This window comes from Rhinolophus sinicus, linkage group LG11, assembly GCF_036562045.2.
Source record: "Rhinolophus sinicus isolate RSC01 linkage group LG11, ASM3656204v1, whole genome shotgun sequence".
In the NCBI taxonomy this organism is placed as follows: Eukaryota; Metazoa; Chordata; class Mammalia; order Chiroptera; family Rhinolophidae; genus Rhinolophus; species Rhinolophus sinicus.
Genome location: NC_133760.1, coordinates 12,168,597 through 12,188,677, shown reverse-complemented (window position 1 = coordinate 12,188,677; position 20,081 = coordinate 12,168,597). Strand labels below are relative to the sequence as shown.

The 20,081-nt window shown below is 52.0% G+C and overlaps 1 protein-coding gene across 3 annotated transcripts in view; it reads left to right on the top strand.

The window, feature by feature from the left end:
* PAK4 (p21 (RAC1) activated kinase 4) overlaps positions 1 to 20,081 on the top strand; it is a 44,893-nt gene that overhangs the window by 178 nt on the left and 24,634 nt on the right. The window contains exon 1 of one of the 3 annotated variants that reach the window (XM_019751476.2): positions 5,807 to 6,031. The exons of 1 other annotated variant lie outside the window; for it this stretch is intronic. The gene's annotated coding sequence lies outside the window, so the exon portion shown is untranslated. Of the gene's footprint in view, positions 1 to 5,806; positions 6,032 to 7,835; positions 7,981 to 20,081 lie in introns of those variants that run through there. One more of the 3 variants, XM_074314352.1, reaches the window with a different exon arrangement.

Sequence of the window (20,081 nt, the reverse complement as noted above, 5' to 3'; positions counted from 1 at the left end):
GTCTGGCCGGGGGATTGGGGTGGGCCAGGCGATGGCGGTGGGAAAGCGTTTACGCAAGTAGGGGGCGGGGCCGCTGGAGGTCAAAGTTCATTTTGGTGGGAAGGGTCGCGTCGGGGGTGGGGGTCAACGCTGAGGGGAAGGTAGGTTTAGAGGTCAGAGGTCAAATTGGCAAAGGGGGCGTGGCCAAGGGGAGCGCCAAGTTCGAAATTTGAAGTGGGGGCGCTTTCGGGGGTGGGGGTGGTCGAAGAGAGTGTCCGAAAAGGGGAATCAAAATTAATAATTTGAGGGAAGGGTGCACCTCCCATGGTCAGAGGTCACAATCAGGGACGTGTTGGGTTGGACGGTTAAGGCAGCAGCCAGCGGAGCAGATGAATGAGATTTAGGTTGGGGGGGCCTCTTGTGGGATCCAAGGTGGGACGTGGCCAAAGGGCGCAAAGATCAGAATCTGACGGAGGGACAGATGATGTTCCAAAGGGTCAAAAGTTAAAACCCAACTGGGACATATTGCTGGGAGGAGGGGCAGGACATTCAAGAGAGAGGTCAAAAGTGCTACCCGGTGGGGGAAGGGGCGCTCCCCTCCCACAAATAATGAAAATAATAGCAAACACTGATAAACCACTTACTACTGTGTCATGCCCTGTTCTAAACGCTTTACATGTTGAATTTTTACTACAACCTTGTGTGGTTGCTGCCATTATTAAGAGGTTAAGGGACTTGGGGGTCATCTGATGAGGGAGTTGTCTAGCTGGGATTCGAACTCTGGAGTTGGGCCCAGAGGTCTGTACTCTACTGCCTCTCCGATAATGACAGAATCGGTTAACAGTTAACGAGAGCAAATACTGTGCTCATTGCCCTGTGTGTCTTCTTATACTACAATCTTGTGAAGTGGGGACTACACAGACCCCCTTTCAGACAACAAAGTAAGGCTCACAGAGCTTCTGCTAAGTGACAGAGGCAGATTCCAAACTGCATCTCAACTCCAGAGCTCCTAGCCCTCGTCGTGTGAAGGTCTGCTTCTGGAAGCAGGGGCTGGGCAAGGCCGGGCCACTCCCTGACCGGGAACAGATTGTCTGTTTGGCCCCCATGGAAGGGTGTGATCTGGGAGGAGAGGTTCCCATGGGCCATCCCATGTTTGTGTGTGGATGAGTCCAAGTGAGTCTGCTGCGCTTCTGGCTGAGGAGGGAGGCCTTGGGTGGTGCCCTGTACAAAGTTGGGTGTTCTCTGGACGTAAAACCCCAGGCTCTCATCACGGTCCTCAATAGCTCGCACCGCATTTCCTTCTGCTCTCCTCATCCCTTTGCCTCCGTCCAACCATACGGGCCTCTTTGCTGCTCTTCAACTCTGTAAGCTTATGCTTCCCTTCAGGTCTTTGACCTTGCTGTTCACTGTGCCTGGAATCCTTTCCCCACCCTGCCCCCTCCCACTCAGTGTCACTCACAGCCCAACCTGGACCACCCAGCTCTCCCTGCCCTCAGACACTCTTTCTCTCACAGTTGTGTTCTCCACAGCCCTCACTTTGTCCTTTTATTGCTGTTGTCTGCTTCCCCCATGAGAATGTGGGCCCCTCGTTGGAGCAGTAATTTCCCCATGTTGTTCCCCCCCCTGAGTCCCCACACTGCCTGGCTGGTGGGTTGTATGTTGGGCACTGCGCCGGGTGCTGGGACTGCAGCAGTGGACAAGACACACAGAGCCCCTGGCCTCTGGGGGCTCTCAGGGCCCCTTGGTGGGAGCATACGGGACCCAGACTGGTGACACATAGCTGCATCTCTACCAGCGGGGACGTAGCCTGCAAGGACATGTTCTCAGAGCCAGAAGACTGCCCAGACCCTGGGCCCACAACCTGGGCTGGCAACTGTGTCCGTGGGCAAGCTCTAAAGGATGAGTAGGAGGGATGGGAAAGGGCTAACCAGGCAGAAGGAAAGGCCTGCATGTGAGTGGACGTCAGGGGACAGATGCAGAGTTGGGGGCTTGTAGGCCACGTGTCGCCTATGTGAGATCCCTAGGGTGCTTGGCCTGGGCAGGGCAGTGGAGCAGAGGCAGACAAGTACTGGCCTATGTCTGTGGAGCTGTGAGTAGTACAGAGAGCAGATGTTGGAGCAAGGATGCCTGGTTCACACCCTGCTCCATCACTCACAGGCTGTGTGACTGGGCAGGTGGCTTAACTTTTCTGGGCCTCAGTTTCCTCTTCTGCAAAATGGGCATAATGATAGTGGCTACCTCATAGAATCGCTTTGACGATACACAGTGTAAAGCGCTTGGCCCGAGGCCTGACATGCAGAAGATACTGTGTATGCACTAGTCTTGATGCTGCTCCTGCTATCTGGGGAGGGCCTCAGAGATGGTGGAGGGACCGCTTTCCACCTGCCTCCTGGCTTTCTCTGGCAGCCATCCCACTCCCTGGCTCTGGCAGGGCTGCTGAGTGAGCACACCCACCAGGCAGCCTTGGGAGGCGCGGGCCCTTGCGGTGCCAGCTCATTTAGCATCTCAGGACTCTGCACAGAGAAGGAAGGGTGAGGCTTTGGCATTGAAGACCCACATTCAGGTCCCTGCCCTGTCAGTTACCAGCCAGGGGACCTTGGGCAAGAGATTTCTTACTTGCCAACTTGTTCCTTATGATACATTTTAGACTAGGGAAAGAAGTTGAGCTTCAATGTAATAAAACACCTACGCCTCCAGCATCAGGCCTGTGACAGAAGTCATGGTGGATACAGTTAAAGGCCCCACTCCTCGGCCCACCCCTCCCAGCCCCCCTGCCAGTGGTAGCCTCTCTACTGGATTTGGCGTCCAGCGTCCCTCTGCGGGCTTCCATACTTTTGCTGTCCCTGACTCTGTTCACAAACGCTAGAGTAATAGCTCAGTCCCGGCGCACGTTGCTGCACAGTGCAGTCACCTGGAGAGCTGGCACAGGCGCTGTTGCCCAGGCCTACCAGGGAGAGTCTGACTCGGATTCACTTGGCCTGGGGGGACAGCATCAGTACGAGGTTGTCATGCTGGCCCGGCTTGACCACCCCTGTGTTACAGTTTTATAGATCATGTAACTGGAATCATGGTAAACAGCCTGCTGCGTCCGCTCAGCATTAGGCTTTGAATATGTTTCTGTGTGGATGGGTGTCAGTCTAGGGCAGGTCATTCGTTTTCCTTGCTATTGAGTGTGTATTTGTTTGTGATTGTGCCACACAGGAGATGTCTGTTCACCTTTTGGTGACTCTTCAGGTGGTTTCCTATTGCGACTGTAACAAACAGCGTTTCAGTGAACCTTCCAGAAGGTGTTTCCTTGTATACTATGGCCAGTCTTTCTTGGACTGGACCTTCCAAGTTGCTCTCCTAAACACTTGTACCAATGTGCTCCCCAACAGGGCTTGAGGGTTCCTTTCTTTCCTCATCTACTTTGGGCAAGTTTGTGGCCTTTGATGAAACGATTGACTCAGCCATGAGATGGTAGGTTTCATGGCCCCCCATGCTGATGGGGGACAGTTGGGAAGATGGTTCACATGACAGGCTTAGTTGGGCCTGACCCTTGCCAAGCACCAGAGGGCTTACACCTTTGCCCTCTAGGGCATCCAGGACAGTGACCGCAACTTTGACTCAACTCTCCTTGGGGGACTTCGCCCAGGGCTGAAAGTTGGAAAAGGAAACTACACTGATGGAACCTCCTCCGGGAGGAGGCGGGCAAGAAGGAGGTGATGCTTAGAAAGGGATGGGCAAAGCCTGTTGCCCTCTTGTGTGTCTGACCATTGGTCCCAGGGGTTACCAACAGTCCAGAGTGATCAGGGTGGGGGAGGGGAGGCACAGGGATGGTAGGAATCCAGACAGGGTGCCAGTCCCCCCTGGGGAGTCAGTGAGGACTTTCTGGAGAAGGAGACAACTGCTCGATGAGAGTGAGCCAGGCCTAATAAGGAGCCAGAAAGAATGGGACAGGTAGTGGGTACAGAAAGTACAAAGGCCCTGAGGGCCGAATGAGTTTGGGATGGTCGGGTGCCATCAAGGAGGCCAGTGTGGCAGAGTAGGAAATGAGGTCAGGGAGCGGGGAGATGTGACAGATGCAGCAGAGGGTTTTAGGCTGCGGGGGGAGGAGCAGATTTCACTTTATGTGTAGGCAGTGTCTGGTTTTCTTTCATAAAGATTGCTCAGGCTGCCAGGTGGGGAACAAATCAGGGGCAGCTGCAGGGGGACCTGAGGGGAGATGTCTGTGATGGTCCACAGAGGGTGGTAGGACGAGGGTAGCAGTGATGGGGGTCCTGTGTGCTGACCAAGATTACGAGTGCGTACTTCACTCACATTAACTCATTTGATCTTCACAGCCTATAATACAAGGTACGTAACTGTTATCCCCATTTTAGAGAAGAGGAAACCGAGACCCAGAGAAGTACATGACTTGCCTAAGGTCACACAGCATACAGGAGGCAGAGGCGGGACTTGAACACCACGCTTTGGGCTCCAGAATCACTGTTTGTTGCAGTTGCCCTCCAGTGATTTGGAATTGGTTTTGATAAGACAAGGCCATTTCCTGTCCAGTTGGTTCTTACCCAGGCCGCTCTATATATAGAAGCTCCTTGGGGGCCTGTTCAACCTGGGTAGTTTCTGGGCACTGGGTCCCTACCTCCCTCAGGCCCCCCACAACCCCCTTCCCGTTTTTGTCCACCGCCTCACCGCTCCTTGTCCTGCTGGCTCACTGTGAAGCAGACTTCCTGGCCAGACGCCTCTCGGGGTGTCCCCAGCAGCTGTTTCTCCCATTACCTGACCCGGGAGCCGGGCGGCCACAGAAGCTGCCAGCAGGAAGCAGTCTCCTTCCAAGTCAGCCAGGGAAATGGGACCTTCCCGACGCAGCCACCCATGTAGGGCTAGGGCTTATTGTGTGCTAGCTGCCTTGGCCCACAGGAAGGTTGGCGGTGGGGGTAGGGGGAAGGAGGGTCAGAAAGGGAGTTTTCCCAAGTCTCAGAGGAGCCAGCTGTGGCGGATGTGACCGAAACCACCACTCACTACAGCCTGTCTCCTGGGGCGGGCCCTTTGGTTCTGCCCTGACCTTTGCCAGGGTGTGAGGTGATCTGCTGCCGACCTTGGGCAATGGCAACTTACCTGCCAGGGCCATACAAGCCACACACGTTCCTCAGCCTAACCGCCTCCCCACCCCCCCACCCCAACTGGGGGCCCCTTGGGAAGAGAATGTTGTTGGTCACCTGTTAAATGGGCTGTTGGGAGGATTGGAGGAGATCAGGCTGTAAAGTGCTTACGTGGTAAGTGTCCCCTTCTGGGTGGTAAGTGTCCCCCTCTGGGCTACAGCCTCCTCTTCGCCTGCTCCAGCCTCTAGTGATGGTGCACTAACCCCAGCTCCTGGCATACCGGGCACCTGATGTGTGCTTTGTGGCCGTCATCATGGTGGCACCTCCCACAGACCCTGAGGAGGACGTGCTATTAGCCTCATTTCTCTTTTCCTGCCTTTTACTTGCCCATTTTTGCTCCGTGTGCATGTGTTACCTATTCTCCTAAACAATCACTGCACACAGCACAAAGGGGTATACGATGACAAGGACATGTCTTTCCCCCTCCAGCTGGCGGTCCCCTTCCAGTTTCTTCTTTTTCTTGTGATGTTTGTTCCTGCACATGTTCTCTCCCCTTTGTTTTTACTTTAAATCGAGCCGACTTCCCATGTTTGTATTCTGTTCTGCCCCCTTGCATTTTTCATTCTTAAGTTCTGTGTCAGGACACAGAGTGCTTCCTCGTGTTCGCTGTGGCTGTGTCATGTTCCGTAGCAGCACACACCCTCACATCCTCGCAGATGACTGTGCAGGCCCTTCCGCTCTCTCCCTCAGAACAGGGCTGCACACACCTGTGAGCACAGCTGTGGATTCACCTCTGGAGGTGGGTGGGGGTCTGAGCTATGTGCCCCCGTAGCTCTGCCGGTGCTGTTCCAGCCTGCCTGAGGGCGTGTGCCCACTTACACCCCCCAATCCTACTGTCCGATGGCACCAGGGTTTCCTCACATGCTGGCCGTGTGGACGTGTCATCTGACACTTTGACCTTTGCCAGTCAGGTAGGTGCCAGGTGCCAAATGGTCATCACTGTGGCTCTGTTTCTTTTTTTTTGGGGGGGGGGGCGGGAGGGGAACAGGACTTTATTGGGGAACAGTGTGTACTTCCAGGGCTTTTTTCCAAGTCAAGTTGTTGTCCTTTCAGTCTTAGCTATGAAGGGTGCAGCTCAGCTCCTGGTCCAGTTGCCGTTTATAGTTGCAGGGGGCGCAGCCCACCATCCCTTGTGGGACTCGAGGAACTGAACTGGCAACCTTGTGGTTGAGAGCCCACTGGCCCATGTGGGAATCGAACCGGCAGCCTTCTGAGTTAGGAGCACGGAGCTGTAACCGCCTTCGCCACCGGGCCGGCCCCGGCTCTCGTGTTAATATGAGTAAAGTAGAACATGTTTGTGTTGAAAGCTCTCTGAGCTTCCTTTTCTGGGAGCTGTCCATTCGTGATATTTTTACTTTCCCTGACAACGGGAAACTGAGGCACAGGTTGGCAGCCCCACAGCAAGTAAGTAGAAGATCCAGGAACGAAGCCCAGGTCTACCTGGCTCCAATCTGGAGCTCTTATCCTGTCTAACACAGCGGAGGTGGAGGGCACGGACTCTGAAGCCAGCTTTGCCACTGGCTGTGTGATCCCAGACAAGTCACTTCATCTCTCTGTGTCTTGGTATCCTCATCTGTGAAATGGGGGTGTTAATGGTACTTCTTCATAGGCTTGTCTTGAGGTTATAAAAACATAATCATCATGCAAATTGTATAGTAAGTGCTCAAAGACTGTTAGCTGTAGTATTAGTACTTAGAGTATTACTCTGTTTGATTAGTATTAACGGGCAGTGTTCTGAGTGCTTTCTGTGAATTAACTTGTTGGATGTTCTCAGCACCCCCAAGATGTGTTGCTATTATTCCCCTTTTCATAGGGGAGGAAATTGAGAACCTGGGAGACTTGCCTGCAATCACAGAGCCAGCAGGACTGGGATTTGGCCCCAGGCTGCTCTCTGTCGGTCTGGCTCCAAGCACTATGGCACGCCACCTCTGCCACCCCCTTCACTAAGCCAGAGGGATTAGGAGGCTTGCTCTCGTCTCCCCCTCTATCATGTCCTCATTGCAGGCAGGCTGCAGCGGAGCTTTGGAGGGGAACACCTTGACGGGAGCACCAGGCAGGGTCACCACATAGGGCCTCCCTCCGGTGCCCTCCCTGCTTCCCCCCAGGTGCCCCAGCCTGGAAACTCCTGATAAAGCAGCATTGTGCTGAGGTTTCGGCTGGCTTCCCCAGTCTGGTTTCAGCCACTCCCAGACGACGGGAAGTGGCCTGCTGTCCTGGGCCTCCTCCCCTCCCTCCTCTCCCCTCTGTCCTCCCCTTTGCGGCAGTGCTGGGAATGGGGAGAAAGTAGGACATTGTGGGAGGGCAGGGCTCTTCTGTATATGTCCCTAAGGTGAGGCCCCTGAGGGAGTTCTGCCCCCTCTCTCCCTAGGAACCACTCCTCTGCTGCCCCCAGAGGCCTCAGCCCCATCCTTCCTTCCCCCACACTGTCCCCCACACTTTCCCCACACTTCCACAGCAGTCTGGCCCAGGTTACTTGATTCTGATACACTGTGTGTGTATATGTACATATATATATATACACACATATATATACCTATATACACACATATACATATACATACACACACACACATGAGGTCGGACAATTATTAATAGGTTTGCAAACTCATACTAGAAAAAGTACTACATATGTCATTGCGGAATATCATTACGGTCACCTTCCAGGTACTCCCCTTGGGAAGCTATGAATGATACCAGCACCTAATCCACCCTTCAAAGCAATTTTGGAACTCTTTTTCTGGAATGGCCATCAGAGCTGTCGTCGTATTACCTTTGCTGTCCTGAATGTCATCAAAATGTCTTCCTTTCAATATTTCCTTTATCTTTGGGTAAAGAAAGAAGTCATTGGGGGCCAGATCAGGTGAGTAGGGAGGGTGTTCCGATACAGTTATTTGTTTACTGGCTTAAAACTCCCTCACAGACAGTGCCGTGTGAGCTGGTGCATTGTTGTGATGCAAGAGCCATGAATTGTTGGCAAAAAGTTAAGGTCGTCTAACTTTTTCACGCAGCCTTTTCAGCACTTCCAAATAGTAAACTTGGTTAACTGTTCAGTTGGTACAAATAACCCCTCTGATATCAAAAAAGGTTAGCAACATCGTTCCAACAAGTTTGCAAACTTAATTGTCAGACCATATATATATATATATATGTATATATATACATACATAGAGAGAGAGAGAGATACGTAAACGCACATATCAGTTTGAGACAATGAGAAGGTGAACAGACACGTCACCACACCAAGGTGAAGACAGAACGCAGCGTCCTGGAAGCCCCCATCACCCTGTTGTTCACAACCTCAATAGTGATCACGCCCCTGAACTTGAAGGTCACCATGTCCCTGCTTTTCCTGGTAGTTCTTACCAGGAGTGCAGCCCTTAAAATGCCACCTTGCCCGTTTTGAGCTTCCCATAAATGGGATCCTCCGATGGCCTCGTTTGCGTCTGCTTTCTTTTATCCTCCGTCTGTGAGGTCCGCCCGCATGTCGCGCGTGCTCAGCCATTCACTCACCTGCACTGCTGTGTAGTGTGCTAGGGGGTGAACAGACCATAACTTACTTTTGTCTCCTGCTGTGCAGGTGTGGACGTCCTCTTTGGACATGCCCCCTGGGCGTGTGTGCACGCATTTCTGCAGGGAATGTGTGCAGGGGGCATTGCATTCCTCGGGTCAGAGGGTGGGGTCTCGTCACCTGTAGTGGCCCCACCACGCAGCTTTCCAGAGTGGTTGCCCCTGTGTACACGCCCAGCAGCTGCACCACCTGCTCACCAACACTTGGTCTGTCAAACTGTTTCATTGACCTGTTTAACGGTGTTCTGTTCTGCAAAAGTCACACGGGCGTGCTGGTTACCATTGAGATGAGTCCCTCGCGTTAGTTTCTCCTCCCCGTGTTCCATCCATGCCAGCTCTTACCCATCCTCCCAATAGGAGTCAAGTGCTTATTCCTTGATAAACCCTATGCTGGGGCCACAGGACCCAGAGGTGAGCACAGCAGGCTCCCTCACTGAGCTCAGTCTGGCAGGGGACACAGACCTTGACCAGAGAGTGGCACAGAGGCAGGTGTTTTCGCCCCCGTCATCCCCCAGTGACCCTGTCTCATTAGTGGACATCCCATCCATCCTCCTGACTGAGCCAAGGACCTGGTGTCATCCTGACTCCTCTCGTCCTCTTCCACGCGGTCAGGACAGCCTGTTGCTCTATCTTCAGAATAGAACCTGGTGCCTCTCACCCCTTTTCATCATCACCCTCAGTTCAAACCACCCTCATCTCCAGCCTGGACTACTGCCGTGGCCTCCCACTCCCCCTCCAGCACGGCCCCCACACGAAGCCAGAGGGAGTCTGGGTCAGATCACCACCCTTCCTGCTGGGGACCTTCCTGTGGCTTCACCTCTCTCTGGAAAAGCCTCCAAAGCCCCATGAGATCTTGGCCAGCTGTCCTGCTCGCTTTCTTGCCTCTCTTGCCCTACCATTCCTGGATAAGTCCAGGCTGGGTCCTGCCTCAGGTCCTTTGTTCATGCTGCTCCCGCTGTAACCTGTCCCTCTCTCTCCCCACCTTCCCCTGCTTGACTTTCTTTGTAGCACTCATCATCGCTACTTATGTCACATTATGATTTGTGGGTCTGTTAGTTACTTGTCCCCACCTTCCCCCAACTTAGCTTCGTGGGAGGTTGCTTACTGTGTCCCTTCATTGTGTCATTGGAGCATGATGTGTAGTAGTTGCTCAGTAAACACTGGTGGATTGACTGACTGACTGACTGACTGATTGAATGAATGAATGAATGAATGAATGAATGAATGAGCTGTAGTAAGTGGTGAGTGTTATTGCCAGAACGTAGGATGGGGGATCCACCCTGGGTGAGGAGTACAGGGCAGGCTTCCCGGGGAGGAAATGGCACTTGCAGAATGAACCAGAGTTAGCTCAGGGAGGAGGAGAGTACGGACACCCAGGCCGAGGGAGCTGCCTTGAGAGGTCCAGGCGGGAGCGGCGGGGCCACTGGCGGAGTTGAAAGACTGGCATCAGTGCCCGTTCTCCTGGTGGTTGGATCTGAGTCTTGACAGCCACGCGGGCTCTCCATGGCTCAGTTTCTTCCTCTAGAACTGAGGCTACTCTGGGTGTCCTGGAGAAGGCCTGAAACAACCTTGGGCCTGGGGAGTCCTATTCCTTAGGCTGATTAACAGGGAAAACTAACTGAGGGTCTGTGCATGCCAGGCCCAGTGCCCCGCACGGCACTGCCATGCTTCTGCCCGATCCTTCCTGGAATCCCAGGAGGTGGCTACGACCATCTGACCCGGTTCCCAGAGGAGGAGGGTGAGGGTGACACCAGTGATGTGTGCCTGGCCCGTCCTGCCAGCTGGTGCTGAGCAGATGTGGTGGCATCTCTTCCTGGTGCTAATCTGCATTTCCCTGGTGTTCAGTCAGGTGGAGCGGCTCTCCACGCGCTCCTCAGGCATCTGCAGCTCCTCTTCTGTGAAGTGTCCACTCACGTCGGGCCTGTTTTTCCCTTGGGCTGTCTGCGTGTTTCTTTTTATTTCTTTGAGTTAACTCCTAGATTCTAGAGGAGAACCTTTGTTTCTAAGATGTTACACTATCTTTTCCCAGTCTGCAGCTTGCCTTTTTACTTTTTTTTAATTGTCGTTTGATCAACAAAAGTGCTTAATTTTCATGTAGTCACATGTGTCACTCATTCCTTTATAGTTTTATGGTTCTGCTTTTCACATTTATTCTGTCTGCATTCTGGAATTAGGGTGTGTGTGTCGGGGAGGTAGGCCTCCAGCTTTACATTTTCCACCTGGATCCCTGTTTATTAAAAACAGATCACCTTTTCTCCACTGCCGTCCTGATCATAAATCACGTCTCTGCGTAAGTGGGTCTGTTTCTGGAAGCTCTCTTCTTTTCCCTTGCTGTTTGTCGATTCCCGCAGCGATACTGCACTGGCCTCATTTCTATAGTTATAAGTCTTGATCTTGGGAGACCGAGCTCTCCCACTTGTTCTTCTTCTAGAGAATCTTGGCCATTCTTGGCTTTTTGTAATTTTGTTTAAATACTAGACAAACATCTGTCACATACACAGACATGACATCAAGTCTTCCAGTCCATGAGCGTAGTCTGTCTCTCAGATTTATGTCTTTTCTGATGTCAGAAAAGTGTCATAGTTTTCCAGTGCAGTCCTTGCCCACCTCTTGTTGGACTTATTCCGAGGTGCTTTGTGACATGGGAGGGGGCGCCTCGCTTCCTAGGTTGGGCTGCGCTAGACAAGGCTCCCACAGCATCAGCTGCGTCCACCTCTCCCTCCCCTGCTTCCCCTGGCACCACCCCTGGGCCCTGGCAGAGGGCGGGCAGGGCGCCCACAGAGGAGGTTGTAATTTTCCTGAATGATTTCAAGGGCTAATTAAAGGTTTTCCTTGACTAATCAGCTTACGGTTTAATTATTGGGGAATAGGCTCAGGGATGCGGGAAACAGCTCTGCTGGGGTCTCCTCACAGCGTGGCGGAAGGATTCAGGGCCCAGCTCTACCCCGCGGGGGTGGCAGGGCTGAGGATACCCTGGCACCCTGCAGTGGGCCAGCTGGGCTTCTCAGAGCCTGTGAGAGAGGAGCTGGAGGCAGCAGGTGCAGTTGAGCTTAGAGCGGGTCCCTTCCCGCTTCTAATCCTCCCATGGCTCCTGCTGCCCAGGTGGAGGCCAGGATCCAGGCCCTCCCTGGGTCCCCAAGGCCCTGCCCCTTTCTGCTTGCTGGCTGCACTTCAGTCTGGCTGGCCTTTGTTTAGTGCTCTCACTTCATTTGTTCTTTGGGTCTTGGCCTGAAGGTCACCACCTCTGGGAAGCCTTCTCAGGCTGCCCCCCCCAGCGGGAGCAGGTCCAGAGCAGGTGATAAGCTCTGCCCGCCCCTTGCCTGCTGTCAGGGTAACTCATTCCACCGCTGATAAGTGCATCCTGAAGGGGGTGCCTGGGCTGGGCCCTGTGGTCCACCTTTTGAATTGCGGGGGAACCAAGAGAAGTGGTTCAGGACTGGCGCTCCCCGGTGAGGCTGGGAGTAAGCGTTCAGGCTGGGAGGACGGTGCGTGCGGTGGCCGAGTTCTTCCCAGGGAAGGGGGCTGGCTGGACTAGACCTGACTGAGGATGGGCGCCTGGAAGATTGTGAAGGGGGAGGGGACCCGGAGATGGCCGTGCCAGGCCTGGCTTCATTCCTTGCATTCCGTAACAGGCCCCAGACTCCCCATGTCCCAAGGTGGGGGAGGGTGGGCGGCAGAGAGGGGCCTCCTGGGCACTAACCCTGCCCTCCTCCCCTCCCCTCCCCCTGGGCTGCATGCTTCATTAGTCTGTTTTGTTTTACACCCACCCCCGCTCCAGGGGCTCAGGCCTGGGACTGTGTCCAGCCTCCCCCGACCCCCAATCCCATGCTGACCCCTGGCTGCACCTTAAAGTAATCTGGTGGGATGTTGATACGGGGGCACAAGTCCAGACCGTTTTGAATCCGAATCTCTGGCTGTGGGACGTGAGCATTGGGTTTTGTTTTAAAGCTTCCTGGGTGACTGTAGTGTGACTGAGCTGGGATGAGAGCCACTGGCCTGCAGAAAGGACAGCAAACATGTATTCGCTTTTGCCCTTTATAAGGGGCCCTTTATAAGGCTTCTGACATGGTGTGATGAAGTCATGTCACCCTCAGCCACACTATGGGAAGATACGACTATTCCGCCCATGTTACAGACGAGCACCTGAGGCCCAGAGAGCGCGCCTCCGTGCCTGGCCGCGCGTGCGTGCGTGCTGTCATTGTCCTGCCTTCCCCCTTCTGGGCAGCAGCATCTCTCCCCCGTCTTACCACATACACACCCTTGCCACCTTTCCCGCCTCTTTTCTGCTTCCCTTCTCCCCACCCCCCCACAAAAGCTTCCCAGACTTCCCTGTTTAGAGCCAGGATCCTGCTGAAGGCACAGAAAGGAGATGGTTTCTACAGGCCCAGGACAAGGACAGGAAGGATGCTGATGTCACTGCCAACCAGCCTCCCTCACAGCTCCTGCCACCTGCAGTGGGGGGAGGGCCCCCGTCCCACTGAGGTCAGGAGTCCTGGGGCCGGCCTTGCAACCTTGCGGGATGACTGTTCAGGTGGGTGGACCCTGACACATCCTGTGAACCCCACGCCCCCTCCGTGGGTCCAAAAATCTGGTATTGTCATCTGTTGCCATTACCATTTCAGGAGTGGCCAATGGTTTAATTTCAGCAAAGGTTTATGCGAAGATGTGGTCATTGCATTGCAGGAGTCTTACCTGATGGGAATGAGGGAGAGCCCAGTGCTCCCATGCCCAGCCAAGGGCTCGGGCCCCCAGCTTCTCCCTGGGCCCCTCCTGGTTCCAGCAGAGCTTCCTCTGGGACCCTCTGGCCAGGCCCGGAGCCCCAGAGAGCTCTGCGTTGGTTCCGCCTGGAGTAGGAGGCGTCTTGCTGCCCCCCAGGGTAGCTGGGTGGGTGAGGGAGGCAGCTGTGTGTGTGAGGCGCAGCGGAGGGCTGCCACGACTGTCCTTGTGGTGACTGTTGCTGATTACTGCACAGTTACTGGAGGCAGGGGACATGTTGGGATTTCGTAGTTAAGATTCAGGCAGGACACCGATCCATAATTCTTTGCTATGATGACTAAGTCACAATTTCCTTGTGCAAAATGTTTAAAACCTTTGTATTACGGAAATATTCACATATACTCAGAAGGATGGTGTAACGCCCTCCCCGCCTTCCCACTGCTGGCTTCAGTAGTTACCTGTCGTGACCAAGCTTTTTCATCTGCACCCCACCTCCACCTCCCAGATTATTTTGAAGCAATTCAAAAATGTCACATACTTTAGCTATAAATATTTCAGATTTTCCTTCTATAAGAGAGAAGGAATCTTTAAAAACAAATAGCTGTAATACCATTGTCACAGGAAGAAAGACACAGTAATGCCTTCCTATCCTCACAGTTCCCCAGTTGCCTGTCATCCGTTTTCCAGTTGGGCTCTTGGATGTGCAGTGCAGTCAGGTCTGCGTTTCGCATTTGGTTGCAGGCCCCTGACATCTTCCCTAGTCCATGAGCTTTCCTCCTTTGGGTCTACCGTGTGTTTGTGGTCTGGGTTGTTTCTCTATCAGAGACCCGGGGTTTTGTCCTCTAGAGTTTTCCAGTCTAGATCTGGCTGGTATATCTAGTGGTGTCGTCTAATGTGTTCCTCTGTCCCCTGTACTTCCTGGAAGTTGGGGCTTAGGTCTGGTGGCTCAGTGCTGTTGGTTCTCTTTCTTTTGTTGGTGGCGCTGTCTATGAGCACCAGGTCAACGGTAGTGTTGGGCTGACTTTGGAAATACATTTAATTATGTTTTAACAAAAGTGAGTAGATTAAAAACAATTCTTCAGTTGCTCCGAGTAGGGCTGGTACCCGGATACAGCAGAGTGGGGCAGGGGGGACCTGAAAGACTGAAGTTCAGGAACTACTGGGAGCAGAGGGCTGAGCGTTCGCCCCCAGCTTCCAGTGAGCCATTGCCATAAACGCACAGCTTTGTGAGCCTCGCTTTGCTAGGATTGTAGGGCCCCCGCTGAGAGCCATTCCTGACCCCACCCCACCCCCACCCCCACCTTCAACTCTGCTCCCTTCAGCCTGGCCTGGTGGTTAAGCTTTAGGGCCAGAGTTGGACTCCTGCCCTGGCCCTGCCCTTGGCCAGCTGGGCCACCCTGGGAAGCTTTCCCATCCCCTGCCGGCTTCCTCCTCCATAACGTGATAGGACTGTACCTCCCTGGGAGGGCTGTGGTCAGTTCTTAGCGACTGGCCCTGCAGTACAGGGCATGGAGCGGGATGTGTGCTCCAGAGCGGCTGGTCTGCACTCAGTGTAGGTCTCTTTGACCTCAGCTGTGCTCCTGCCCCTTCCCTCCCTGCCACGCTGGCTTCTGTGCGTATCCTGGAATGAACCAGGAGGGCTCCAGTCCTCCGGCTTTTGCAGTGGCTGTTTCCTCTACCCTCAGCGCTCTTCCCTCGATCCCCCACATGGCTCCCTCACTTCCCTCTGCGATTGCTCACGTGCCACCGCCTCAGACCTCCCTGACTGTACTCTCTGTCCCCTCTCCTACTGGTACTTTTTTGTTTACTTGTTTATCGTCTTATCTCCCCCACTGGAATGTCAGCTCCAAGTAGGGACTGTCTTCTTCACTCCCATGTCCCCAGTGTCTAACACGGTGCCTGGCACACATTGAGTGCATAATAAAGAACTGTCGAGTGTGTGAATGAATGCGAGAATGAACATGGTTAAGTGAGTGGACTTTGTCCCGGGCTAGCCCTGCCGTGGAATCCTGGCACTGATTCCCCTCGTGACCTCGGGCCAGCACCTCCCGTCTCTGAGCCTCACCTTCCTCTCTGCAGTGTGGGGGCGTTAGAGCCCCTGCTCACGGCCTTGTCCTGCACTAAGCCTGCTGCCCGCACACAACGCTTCATCGCTGGCCTCACTGCCATCCTGTGTCTCCAGCACAGGGTACACAGGAGCCAGCGAGGGGCTGTCCCTGCCATGGGGACGCTTTACTAAATCCTAAGTAACTCCTTCCACTCTGTGTAACCAGCTGTGGTGCCCCAGGGCAGGCCGGGGCAGGGGCTATAGATGGGTGTGTTCCGTGGCCATAATGGGCCCCTGGGGAATGGGATTCATGCACGCCCTGAGAGCGCTGGGGTGTGGGGAGACCTGGGTTGTAACCGAGGCGGAGGGCTCTGGGGCCAGCTGTGTCCAGGCCTTTGTCTTCCCTGCAGGAAGCAGGCCAAGAGCTACAAGGTCCAAGGAGGACTGCTGCTCTGATTACAGTAGCCGTTACAGCCTTGGGGTGTGTGTGTGTGTGTGTGTGTGTGTGTGTGTGTGTGTGTGAGAGAGAGAGAGAGAGAGAGAGAGAGAGAGAGAGAGAGCGAGAACACATGCATGTGTAGATGAAGCTTCCAGCTGTCAGAATTGCTATCACTGGTGTTTCCTGCACAGGAGTGTGAAATATGACGTGCATAGAAAAGTGTTTCAGACCTCCATGTTTAGTGTAATCAATGAGGATAAAGCAGACACCCCTCTAACAAGCACCAGATCAAGACAAACATCACCAGCACCCCAAAAGCTACCTCCTTCATGTGCTCTTTCTAACATTAGTAAATCAATTCAACCCTGTTTTCTTTGGTTAATTATTGCCCCTTTTTTGTGCATTACAAAAGGTGTCAGGTGGCCCAAGAGAATAGAGACTCACCTGATGAGCCCCCTTGGGCCCACTGCCCAGCTCAGAGAAAACACTCCTGCCATGTTTAAAATGCCCAGGTACCCAGGGGCCCCACTGTGGTCCCTCCTTGGCTCCCCTACAGGCTTTTACACTGTATGTAAATGGTCCCAGGCTGCCAGCACTTGGCTTGCTCTCAATATTTTGCTCTTGAGGTTTCTCCAGGTGGATAAATGAAGTCCCATGCCCATAGGGTGCTCCCAGTGGGGGCCGGGGCATCCCCCGCCCCCACCCTCCAGATGAAAACAGCCTGCCCTGCCCGTGCCTCAGGAGGCTGCTCTGGGGCTCTTCTGCCCCAGGCCCGAAGCCCCTGCCCCAGCTGCGTTTGGAAACCACTGCCTCAAAGGAAAGTGGGCATTTCCTGTCCATGGAGGGTACTGCTGGCCTCGCAGGTCACCAAATGGGACTCAGTTACAGGCTCTCGACATGTAAGGGGCCTTCCCTAAGCACCTGTAAGGTAGGGAAGGGGCTCGAGTTACCATCTGGGGTCCGTCTGTACCATGGAGGGGCCTTCCCTGGAGAGAGGCGAGACACCCCTCCACGTGGGAATGGATTTGGGGCTGCAGGTGAGAGAGTCTCTTCTTTTCCCCTGCCCCCCTCTGCCCCTCTGCTTCCCGTAAGGGCCCTGTTTAGTGATCTCATCTAGCCTTTCGTAGAGATGCCCTCTAGGGTGCAAAAGAGAGCTGGCGCATAGAAACCTCTTCCTGAGTGCTAGCTGTCAGTATTATTGCATTATTGTCATTCACGCATTCATTTTGTAGATATTCACTGTGTGCCTCCTCTGAGTCCAGTCCTGTGCTAGCTGATGCCTGGCACAGGCTGGTGACCTGATAGCCCAAAGCCTTGCCCTCATGGAACTTGGCAGTTCAGTGAACGAGACTGACACAGCACCAGGCAGTGACAACCCAGAGTGACCTTGGGGAAAGCACAGGCCAGAGCGTCACGGCTATGGTGGTCCAGAGGTTGGAAGTCCAGAGGTTTGTGGGAGGCTCCAGCTCTACCCTTGGAAATCAGGGAGGGCTTCCTGGAGGAAGACACATCTGAGCTACGGGCTGTAAAAGGAGCAGAAGTTAGTGTGTGGAAGGGTGTTCCAAGGAGAGCGAACAGCATATTCAAAGGCTAAAAGGTGGGAAAGGGTCTGGCATTTTAAATAAATTACTATTTTTAATTAAAATGTTTGAGATAATTACAGATTGACATGCAGTTTTAAGAAATAATTCAGAGAGAGCCCCTGTACCCTATATCCAGTTTCCCCAGTGGAAACATCTCGCAAAATTATAGTTAGTACAGGACCACAAGCAGGAAATTAACATTGATACAATCAAGATACAGAACATTCCATCACAACTCTCCCTCATAATGCCTTTTTATAACCATATTCCCTCCCCTTCCCTAACTCCTGGCAACCACTCATCTGTCTGTTCCCCATTTTTATAATTCTGTTATTTCAAGAATGTTATATAAATGGAAATATACTGTGTGTAACCTTTTGGGATTGACTTTTTTTCACTCAGCATATTCTCTGGAGAGTCATCAAGCTTGTTGGGTGTATCAATAGTTTATTCCTTTTTATCGCTGAGCAGTATGCCATGGTGTGGGTGTACCGTGGTTTGTTTAACCCTTCACCTATTGAAGGACTTCTGGGTTGTTACCAGTTTGGGGCTGCTCCAAATAAAGCGGCCATAAACAGCCACGCACAGGTTTTTGTGTGAACATAAATTTTTGTTTTTCTCAGTTACGCAGAAGTGCAGTTGCTGGGCAGTGCAGTAGTTGCATGTTTAAAGAAACTGTCACACTGTTTTCCAGAGTGGCTGTACCATCTTACATTCCCACCAGCAATATGTGAGTGATCTAGTTTCTCGGCATCCTCACCAGCATTTGGCATTGTCACTGTTTTTTACTTTGGTTGCTCTACTAGGTGTGTAATGATAACTCATTATGGCTTTAATTTGCATTCCTCTAATGGCTAATGATGTTGAGCATGTTTTCAGGTGCTTATCTGCCATCTGTGCATCCTCTTTGGTGAAATGTCTCTTGGTGTCTTCTGTCCATTTTCTAATTGGATTGTTTGGTTTTTTTACTGTTAAGTTTTGAGAGTTCTTTATCTCTTCTAGATACTAGTCCCTTGTCAGATATGCAGTGTGTAAATATTTTCTCCTAGTCTGTAGCTTTTTATCCTCCTTACATGGGCTTTTTCAGAACAAAAGTTTTTATTTTTGATTAGGTGTACTTTATTAATCTTTCCTTTTATGGATCATGTTTTTGGTATCAACTCTAAGAACTTCGTGCTTCGGGATCTAGCCCTAGATCCCGAAAATGTGTTTTCTAAAAGTTTTATAGTTTTACATTTTACGTTTAAGTCTATAATCCATAATGAGTTAATGTTTGTACAAAGTGTGAGTTTGGATCAAGGTTGTTGTTTTTTTTCCATATGGATCTCCAGTTCTAGCACCGTTTGTTAAAAATGCTGTCTTCATTGAATTGTTTATGCTTGTTTGTCAAAAGTAAGTTACCATAATGAGATACTACTTCACACCTACCAGGATGGCTATTAGCACAAAAATTGGAAAATAAGTAATTGGTGACGATGTGGGGAGATTGGAACCCTCGTGCATTGCTGGTGGGAATGTAAAATGGTGCACTGCTGTAGAAAACAGTGTAGTCGTTTCTCAGAAGTTTAAATATGGACCTACCATACGACCCAACAGGTCCATGCCGAGGTGTGTATCCAAAAGGATTGAAAGCAGAAACTTGGACACTTATTTGTACACCAGTGTTCATAGCTGCATTATTTACAGTAGCTAAAAGGCAGAAACAACCCTAGTGTCTATTAATAAAGATAAGTGGATAAACAAAAGGTGATATATACACACACTGGGATATTATTCAGCCATAAAAAGGAAGGAAATTTTGCTATATGCTACCATACAGATGGACCTTGAAAACATTATGCTTAGTGAAATGAGCCAAACACAAGAGAAGGATTGTAAGATTCTACTTATATGAGGTCCCTAGGATAGACACATTCATGGAGACAGAAAGTGGACTAGAAGTTACCAGGGGCTGAGGGTAGGGGAAATGGGGAGCTACTGTTCAGTGGGTATAGGATTTTTATTGGAGATGATGAAAAAGTTTTGGATATAGACAGCGAGGACGGTTACACAACATTGTGAATGTACGTAATGCCACTGAGGTATACACTTTACAAATGGTTAGAATGATAAATATTATGTATATTTTACCACAATGAAAAAAAAATCAATTTCGTTTATTTTTTTCCTAGTGATCCCCCTGACTAGTCTAGTACCCACCTGGCACGATACATAGTTATCCCCATATTATTGATTATATTCCCTATGCTTTACTTGACATCCCTATGACTAGTTTTAAAAAATCGATGTTTTAGAAACCAGTTGGGTATATTTGTGTGGGTGTGTTTCTGGGTTTTGTCTTCCGGTCACTGATGGGTGTGTTTATCCACACTGTCCTGACGACTGCAGTTATCTAGTAGGACTTAGTGTTGGAGACAGTGAGCCCTCCCACTTTATTCATCTTTTTCAAATTTCAGCTACTCTAGGGCCTGGGACCTGGCGTTTTTGGAGCTCCGCTCCGGCTCCCTTGTGTGGAAAATGGCGCTGTGATTTACCCAGTTTCAAAGTTACCCTTTGGCACCTGCCTCGTCCTCAGCCCCCATATCTGACTCATCAATAAGTGTTGTTTT